The 9,771-nt window shown below is 38.4% G+C and overlaps 1 long non-coding RNA gene across 1 annotated transcript; it reads left to right on the forward strand.

The window, feature by feature from the left end:
- Positions 1 to 794: 794 nt before the first annotated feature.
- On the forward strand, positions 795 to 8,952 carry LOC310897490. The gene is made up of 3 exons (XR_014582343.1): positions 795 to 940; positions 2,839 to 2,941; positions 8,719 to 8,952. It is a non-coding gene; the product is annotated as an uncharacterized lncRNA (long non-coding RNA).
- The last annotated feature ends 819 nt before the right edge of the window (positions 8,953 to 9,771 follow it).

The following is a 9,771-nucleotide window of genomic DNA, read 5'->3' on the forward strand; positions in this document are numbered from 1 at the left end:
ATCAGGTTGCCCAAAGCCCCAAATAACCTGGTTTTGAACACCTCCAGGGATGGGGCATCCACAGCTTCTGTGGGCAACTTGTGCCAGTGCCTCACCACCCTCTGAGTGAAGAATTTCCTCTTAACATTTAATCTAAAGTAATCTAAATCTAATCTAATCTAATCTAATCTAAATCTCCTCTCTTTTAGTTTAAAGCCATTCCTCCCTGTCCTGTCATTGTCTGCCCAAGCAAAAATTTGTTCTCCACCTTTTTTTTTTTTTTTTTTTTTTTTTAATAATCCTCCTTTAGGTATTGAAAAGCTGCAATGAGGTTTCCCTTGAGCCTTCTCTTCTCTAGGCTGAACAGCCCCAGCTCCCGCAACCTTTCTTCATAGGAGAGGTGCTCCAGCCCTCCGATCAACTTCGTAGCCCTCCTCTGGAACTCTAACAGATCAACATCTTTCTTGTGCAGTGCTCCAGGTGGGGTCTTAAACAGCAGAGTAGAGGGGGGCAATCACCTCCCTTGGCCTGCTGGCCACTCCTCTTTTAATGCAGCTCAGGATGCAGTTGGCCTTCTGGGCTGTGAGCGTGCACCGTTGGCTCATATTGAGCTTTTCATCCTTCAAGAACTCCCAAGTCCTTCTCTTCAGGGCTGCTCTCAATGAATTCTCCTCTCAGTCTGTCCTCATGTCTTGGATTGCCCTGACTCAGGTGCAGCACCTTCCACTTAGACTTGTTGAACCTCATTAGGTTCACATGGCCCCATTTTTCTATGAGGCTGATTAAGTTGGTTTGCTTAACTTGGAGAAGAAAAAGTGAAGGGGGATGGTGGGGATCAAAGTTTAGAATTTACAACCACAGATATTTTGATTTATAAAATCAAAATTGGAGATATTCAGTACCCAGATGACCAATGGGCTCTTTCTACCTACTCTATTTTGACCCTGATTTTTGCTGAAAGGTGGATGAGAAGATCTCCAGATATCCTTTCCAACTCAAATGATTCTGTGAGTCTGTAAGTCTATCAAAATTTTCTACAGTGCAATAGCAGTCAAACTATCTGTGGAGGATCCTCTAATCTGGAAAGGCAAGGGAGAAACACATTAGCATTTTGTGTTTGTTTTCCATTCTTCGGAATTCCCCAGAGCACTGTCGTTTGCTACTTGTCACATTAAAACAAAACAGTGCATCTTTTGGCACATGTAACATTTTATAAACAAAGGAACTAAGTTGTTTGGTTTCAGCAGAAAGCCAGAGGGACACTAACACAGCCATGCAAAACAGTGGAGTCAAACTTCTGAAAGAGCTTCTTAATTTCAGTTCAATTACCTATTTCGAAATACATTATGAAAACAAATGCTGTTTCTAGAAAATCCAAAAGGTAAATGGTAGCTTGTTTTGCAAGTTCTGGCCACTGCTAATGTGAAAGCATTCTTCTCTGAAGCTTCTGGCCTCCATGACAACCTCAGAATCTGTCAGTTTGACTCCTTTTCATTTCAGATATAAACTGGATTTTTTTCTCCCTCAAGCCAAATTCTCTCTCCTTTTGCCCTCATTCTTTACCTTCTAGCAGCTAGTACTTATGCTGTATATATGTGAAGAATGAAAATGGATCATATGATGAAAGTAAATTAAAATCCCCTTAGAATATGACATGCTTAAATACATAAATCCAGAGTTTCTTCAAGAACTGTATTCTGGACTTCAAGGTTTCAGTACAAGGTTAGGTTTTTAAATCAGTGTTTTTACTCAATTTTAAAAGAAGAAATATATACAGAAAATGATGAAAGACAAATAAAGAGACCACTTGTTAGTATATAAATGAACAGAGACAGAAAACTGTGTTTTATGGTTTTATTTAAAGCAACTTAGAACTAGTAGCAGCCTCTTGCTCTATATATGAGTGATGTCACTCTTAATAGATCATGCACTGTTAGCTCTTCTCACAATTCAAAAATAATGACAAAGCTTGTAATCTGACTTTCTTTATCATGCAGTAAATAGTGGTCAGGCAACCGAATATTGTTTTCTGTGTATGCATCTCTTGTTGCAGTAATGATGCAGCAAACTTGTATTGCTGTTGACATGATAGGAAGTCTCTCCCCAAACCAGTAGACTACAGCTACCTTATTCCTTACCATCCTATTTCTTTCAGTTCTTTTTCTGTCTTTTTAGACCTTAGGCATTTTTTTTCATTGTTTTAGCCTGAATAAGTTTATCTAGTCTTCAGGTTTATCCTCAGCCTCTCTTGCTGGAAGGACATTCTTACTCTCCTGTCTTCTGGCTATTAGGGCCACCACTGTGTTTTCCTTTCTGTAGTGCTTTTTAAAATACCGCTGGATTTTCTTTCCAGCACTGCCTATATCCTCCTTCCTGAGTTGTATTTTTTTTGTTGTAGTTGCTTTTTTTTTTTTTATCAGCTAAATGGGAGAGCTGGAAAGGGATATGGAGGAGTGAATTATTTATCTCTTTCTTTTTCAGACTGCCTTAAATGAACAGGGTTAGAATTTGAGGTCTTAAAAATACGAGGTCTAAAATATTCCACTGGGAAATTTAAGAAAACCCACTGAGGTTTAGCTGAATCTTAAGATTAATGGCCTACACTTTTTTTTTTTTTTAACCAAGATTTTTTTGTCTAGAACTTGTTTTACTGAAACTAGGGACAAAAAGGAGGAAAAGAACAGGAAAAAAAGTATTTAGGTAAGTGAAAACAATTTCTGTGTATGTATGTACTCAAACAGACATCATATTATACCTATTACACCTATCATAGGCACAGTCAAGTTGGTCTGTATTTTATTGTAACCCAGCAAAAGCATTTGAGAGACTAATTCTGGGATGAAATCTTATTTGTTTCAGGTCATTGTGTTTTCAAAAAGCTAAAACGGTAATCTCAGACAAGACTTGGCCTTGAAGCACAGAAGCCACAATATGATGCCTGTGCCACTGTATGGCTGCCATAGTAAGAAAGACACTTTTACAATTAAGTACATTAAAATACTCTTTGGAAGTTCAGATTTGGTGATATCAGATTCTACACATGACCTGTTCAGTCCAAACCCTTCCTTTTCTTTGTGTTGTGCAAAAAGCAATTTTAATGCTAAATTTTCTTTTGATATGGTTCAATAACAATGCAAAATGGATGAGGTCTAATAAAATAACACAAAGTTAAAGGCAAGCTTGAATTCTTGGCTTCACTATCATTTTACCTGGGTTTGATAAATGACACTGCCTGCATGGTAGACTGTATGAGTTGTCATATTTTTCTAAGATCTTGTCTAGTGGAAAAGTTAATGTATTTTTTTTTTCTCCTTCTGAATTTCTCAGTGTGGTAATTGCTATGTATTTTTTAATTTAATTTTATTTTATTCTTCTAGATGAGAACCTTTAAGTTGTTCTGTCAGGATGTCCTTTGATGCCAGGTGCATGTCAAATTTGTGGACGCACACTTGGGTTAGAGACTCTATTCACACTTTGCACATTACCAAATGAATCATTTAGAAACCATATTATCAAGTTTTCTATGACAGCCCCAAATTCACTTACCTGACATTACCTTTTTTTTTTTTTCCTAAAAAGCTTGCATGATTTTTTCCTTTAATCTACCCTTTTGCTATGAAAGAGGGATGTGAAGAATTCAAACTTGCTGACTTTTCATTAATATTTTTTTCTTGTCTCTAACTTCTTGCTAGAGATTTTGGAATAAGTATTTTAGCTCTGTAACAACATTTGGACTCTGATTTTTTGGTTTTGAATGCTCATAAAGATTAAATATACAAGTTCAAGTATATGAATAGAATCATGCTGTGTTGTAAGATTCTCTATTTTTATTTTTATTTTCTAAATAATATTTCAATAAAGAAATGAATTTAACTATGTTTGGGTTTTGAGGGAGCCATGTTGCCTAACCTTTTAAACAAAAAGGTTACATTCACTCTACAGCAGTAGAGGGAATGGACCACCAACGTAGTCTGGTCCCTATATTCCTCTGGAAAAGCAACTAGTTGCTGAGGTCAAATAAAAAGTACAGAAATAGGAGTGAGATCAGAGATTAAGAAGGCAGCTGGTAAGGAGTGAAACCAACAGTGAGCCTACAACAATTTATTTTGTTTAAGCTGCTACATTAAGGGCCCATTCTCACCCATGTCCAGTAGAAGTATAGATAACTAAGAGTAATTGTAACCTGCTGAGGGAAAACTGAGTTTGAGATATATGAGTGTCCCTTAGTAGCAGTAATATTTGCACAATACTTCAGCTGTGGGTAGAGCCAGCTGACATTGCTATTCCTGCAGGGTATAAATACTTCATTTGCATACATGACTAGAAGTGTGAATTAACTTACATAAGTGTGAGATAGTTTGAGACAAAAACAAGAAAATTGACACGTCATACATTTTTCACTCAGAAAGTGTATCCTTTTTCTCCAACAAACCAAGTACACTGCTCTTCTAAGTTGAAGGAAATTTGCCATGTGCTCAATAGATTTTTCTTCCGTGGATTTATTTTCCACCAACAACTCTGCCAAGAATTCCTGCTTTCACTTCTTATAAAAGCTGCTTCACCTCCACATGTTTAACATAAACATCAGTATTATAAAAAAATTAATTACTATTCTAATCAGCTTGCTGGTGTCTATCTGATCCCTTCAGAGTCATATATACTTCTAAGATAGCCTCTTTTTCTCTACTATAAGCCAATCTTCCTTCATAACTTATGCACTCAGACCCTTAATCATTTTGCATGGCCTTTGCTATGCCTTTTCATTATCAGCAATGTCCTTTCTATAATAAGTAGAGTTGATTCAGCTGATACTCATTAGATATGCTGTCTCCTCCAAATACCAAATGTTCCTGCAATATTCAGAGGGATTTGAGTGAACGTGGTGTGGGGGGCTGAAAGTGGTGAAGACAGCCATCTAATCTTCCAAACTTCAGTATCATTTGGTTTGCAGTGTCTTGGAACATTAATTTACATTGTTGTGAATCAACTGTCATGCTTGGTCGTATATTGTGTTGGCTCCCTGTACGACCATGTCCCTTTTTAACACTTTCCCCTCACCATAATCTTACGGAAGGTAGAAAATTCTGCATTTGCTTGAGAAACAGTGATGTGAGCTGCTGGAGCTCCTTTAGCTCTTCCAAACAGATCCCAGTTCACTGTGAGAGGAGATGGACAGGTCACTGTCAGCTTCAGCAGATGTTGACCTGTTTCTCTGCTTATGGACTTGATCTATAACTAAATGACATCATGGTTAGGCTTTGAATTTCTTTGGCAGTAAGATCAACACTAACAATATGAGGGCAAATTACAGTCCCTGTAATTCTGATGACTTTAAAAGGGCTGTGCGACAGGTAAATTAGTAGGGAATTTGGCTTAAGGAGACCAAAAGTGCACACTATTGTTAATGTACTCTCATTACTGCCCTATTTAACAGAAAAAGACACTGATTATATATACTATGTAAATCCCAAGGCCTTTTCTGCTTCTGCCAAACACTGTAGAGAGGGATTTATTGCATTATCCATTATCACGTCCAAGTCTATTCTTGGTTTGTATTGTGCTTCATTTTAGGCTATAGTCTCTGTGGATAGTTTTGATCCTCCCTTCTCTCATTACTTTATACTTCTCTGTGCTGAACTGCATAAGCCAATTATCAGACCATAAACCTCATCTATCCAAAACATTTTGAATGTGTATGCTCTGTGCCTTTGTGGCTGCTGCCCTCCTCCTATTTTGTGTCATTATCAAACAAAAGCACATTTTAAATATTGTCATACACGCCCCCCAACCCCCTTCAAAGTCATTCTTAATTAGATAATGATTAATTAGATGTTTGTAAAGCACTTTGAATAAACAAAGTACTATAGAAGCGCAAAGTATTATTATTAATATGCATCATTGTCAGTGTTATTAATACTGAGCTTTGCTGCAGCAACCCTGTCATTACTGTTCGTCATCCTGAATTGTCCGCTCTTTCCAGCACAAACCATTTCCTCTTTACAAGCCAGCTTTTAATCCAATTCAGTGCATTTACCCTTTGTAATATGCTTTCTGACTTAGTAAAGAAATCTCTCTGTAGTGTCATGTGGCACCAGGAGCAGTTGTGAAATGCAGACAGATTATATGACCATCCTTTTCCCCTGCATTAACAATCCAGCAATGTGTTCAAAGAATTCAAGCCAAATTGGCACACATGCTTTTCTTTTTAAGAATCCATGTACTATCACCCTTACCGGGGGGTTGCAATATATTGTGAGTACCCCTGTTGTGCAGAAAAAAATGCACAGAACAAGTCTGCTGACCTCGTCAGATGAAGCTCGGCAGGAATGCAGAAGATTGTCTTGGTTAGTTTCAGACAGTGAATTAAAGAGGGAAAAGAGGGAAAGCACATTTGAAAAGGATAAGGCACTTTTCTATGATAATGCCCTGTTTCACTCCAAGACATCACCTAGCTCAAAGTTTACAGAGGTGTTGAATTTAAAAAAAAAAAAACGCTAAAAGGAAGAAAAACAGTCCTAAGCCTAAAGGTATCTAAACTGTAAGTAGCCATTTCAGCTGAAAATTATGCCTTCAGTTAACACAACTGATGCAAATACACTCACTTGGCAGTCTCTGCTCATCTACATCTGTTAGAACAGTGTGAGATCTGCTAGCCTGTTGGTCAGAGCCTTGCTCCAACATACAGGTTCCAGGCAATTATAAGTTTACATGGGCAGACTTGAAAACACTGTGGAAAAATTCGCTTTTCTTCAGGAAGTCCCTTCACTGTGCCAGCTGAACAACATTGGCAACATATGCCAGCTACAGTCAATTACACTAGCTTATACTAATATGACATCCAGAAGTAAAGGCAGGCAAAGAGTCCGTGCCTCTTACTGGCTGCCAAAAAGAAAAGCTGTATTGCCCTAGGTGCTGCAAAGCCCATAAAGACCACATTGGGGTATAGGCATTAGAGCCAGATGGAAGGAAGATGGTTAATGAAAGAAATTGAAATTTGGAACTTGTCCTGAGAAATAGCCAACAATCTTCCAGCCCAGAGCTCTGTGGTAATCAGCAGTGGCCCTATAACATGGGGGAGTAGAAAACAAGATCTGTAGTCAACACTCTTCATGTCTAGGAAAAAGACCCTGAATGGGACTTATGTATAGTGCAGTTATAGCTTTGCATAGCAGGTTAGTCAACTGACTCCTGGGCTGCAGTCAAAGCTGAGACAAAAATCAATAGGAAAAAAACCCCTATAGCTACATGATCCAAAACCAATAATGCTGGGTACATTTTCTGGAATGAACCTAGTTTTGTTTTTTATACTGCTGACCTTCCTAAGGCTAAATTTGCAATCGGTGATTCTATTGTTTTCTATGTGCTTTTTGTTTGTCCTAGTACATATAAGTCTCCACAGAACTGTTTGTTCCCTATACCTAATAGCCATATTAACACTAGATGGCCTTTTAAAATATATTTTTGAAGACGTGGATTTGTTTTTCAAAATGGCTCATAAATGTTAGAAACAGCCTCCTAATGAACTCCGAGATACCAAGAGATTATGAGCAATAAAAAGCATCTAATACAGATATTCAAGAAGAATGAAAAATTGTGAACTCACAGCAGAAGATATACCAAAATAATTTAGTCAAAGGTTGAACAGTGTCACATTACAGCATCTAGGGAGGAATTCTAGGTTAGGATTCTGATTTTCATTTGTGCTTTGTTCTCATTATAATTTAAAAAGAAAGTCTCAGACCTGGACTTTCCCAATAAATGGAAAATGTTATTTCAAACACTAGCTGGTTGTGCAGGTTCTCAAAAAGACACAGCCCTCTCATATTTTAGTGCAGATGAATGGTGATGATGAAGCCAGCTGAGGTTTTAACCAATGATAGCTATCTGGTCTCTGCTTTACATCTTCTGTATTTGTTTAAAAACGTGTCACAGAAACATAATACCTCGCTTTTGCTGACTGCATTAGATTGCATTACCTTCTTCTGGGAGCCTTGCAGAAGGAGGAAATATTACAGAAGGAGATGTGCTGAGGTCAGCTGTTGTAACCGGGACAGTCACAGTAGCACAACCTGCGTCTCTGCATATGTCTTCTGCTATAAAAAAGTCTCTCTGGATGCTATAGATAAAAAAGGGAGTTTAAGGAAAAAGAGTTTCAAGCTGTGGAGATCTTCAATAAAAACTGGTTTTAGCTGGACTTCTCTATGTTACTAAAAGACAGCAGATGAAAAATGCACAAGTACAGGCATGGGCAGCAGCCTGAGTGGTGCAGCCCAGCCATCTTAGAGGGATCTTTTAACCCACTGCTAAGGCTGTGTGTGAGGTGTGCCTACAGCAGCATAATGGGTCACGAACACACAAACCTATCAGGGCACCTTTATAAATCAGGCTCCATATATCTCCAGCTTTATTCCTTTCACTTTATACGCTCCATTCTGCTCTATATCTACACAGGTAAAATCTCTCATTACTCCTCTTCTGGCCTTTCCTTATGCTCTTTTCATCACTGGCTTAATCAATCATTTCCCAGTTTACTTGAACTTTCTGACCAGGTGGCCACTGGCATATTCCCAGAGCAGCTGTAGTTTACCTTCTGAAACAGGAGGCCAAACTCAGGGGTGACTCCAGTTCTTGTGGGAGTTGGTGGAGGGAGACTGTTAATAGGACATACAGAAATAGATGCCCAGAGGAGGGTGCTCTTACATATTCCTCAGTTAAAGTCACTTCATTTATACTTTACAGGCACTGGAGAGTCATAATGGGACCAGATAGAACAGATTTTCAATCTGTGCAAATGTTCCTCAAAGAAGAGAAGAGCCCCAGGACTGATTTTGGTCAGTGTTATGTATACAGCCTAAGAATCCATCATATAAACTTCTGCTTTGTTAAAACTCCAGAGCCTTCAGGCTGCAATTATGACACCTATTTACCAACACAGAAGGAAATTCAAACTGACGGAGCCATGGAGGAGTTCAGACAGACCTCTTGTGTGGCAGTGGGGGTCCATCCCTACAAGAATTTTATCTTTCATAAGATCTTTCTGTCTTGCTTTTCTTTTATGTTAAGTGTGGATAGTATGCATGGTAGCACTAAGCCCAGATCCACGACAAGCCGCAATGGGAGGTGTATACCACATAGGAGACATACTGTACCTGCACAGTAGTTCTCAGAAGGCATTTCCCAGCTGAGCATGAAAAATATGTTTAGAAGATGTTAGAAGATCCCGACAGCCTGTATTCTGAGAAAGGTAAGACCTCTTTGTGTGACTGTGTAGTTCAGCACTACTGTTTATGATGACATTGATTGAAGCAGATTTATTGTTCTGCAAAAACAAGTTCAGTAAATGTGCTGCAGGTTTATTGTGCATTTATGTAGCTTTTGTAGATATTGCTGGCTGTCCCTAAACTTGCAGCGACAGGTACACAGCAACTCAGTCTAGGTGTGAAAGCTGGTGTGTCAGAGAAAGCTACGAGGTCCTTTGCAAGATAATGTACAGTTTTTGTTTTCTATAACAGCTAGTCATATCTTAATAGTATTATCCTGGAGAAATAATGAATAGCATATGCTGTTCTTTTTTTTTTTTAACCTTACTTTTCTCTTGACCCTCCCTTTCTCTGTCCAACTCCCCGCTCCCCCCCACCAAGTCCACCACAATATTTTCCATTGAGACCTGACTGAGTACAAAACATTAGAGCCACTACTGCTTGAAAGTGCCTGAAATACTACAAAGGCTGTGTTGTAAACCATCAAAGTGATGTTTTCATAGCACAAAAATAAGTGTTGCATGTTCTAGTT

This window comes from Anser anser, assembly GCF_964211835.1.
Source record: "Anser anser genome assembly, chromosome: 3".
Lineage (NCBI taxonomy): Eukaryota > Metazoa > Chordata > Aves > Anseriformes > Anatidae > Anser > Anser anser.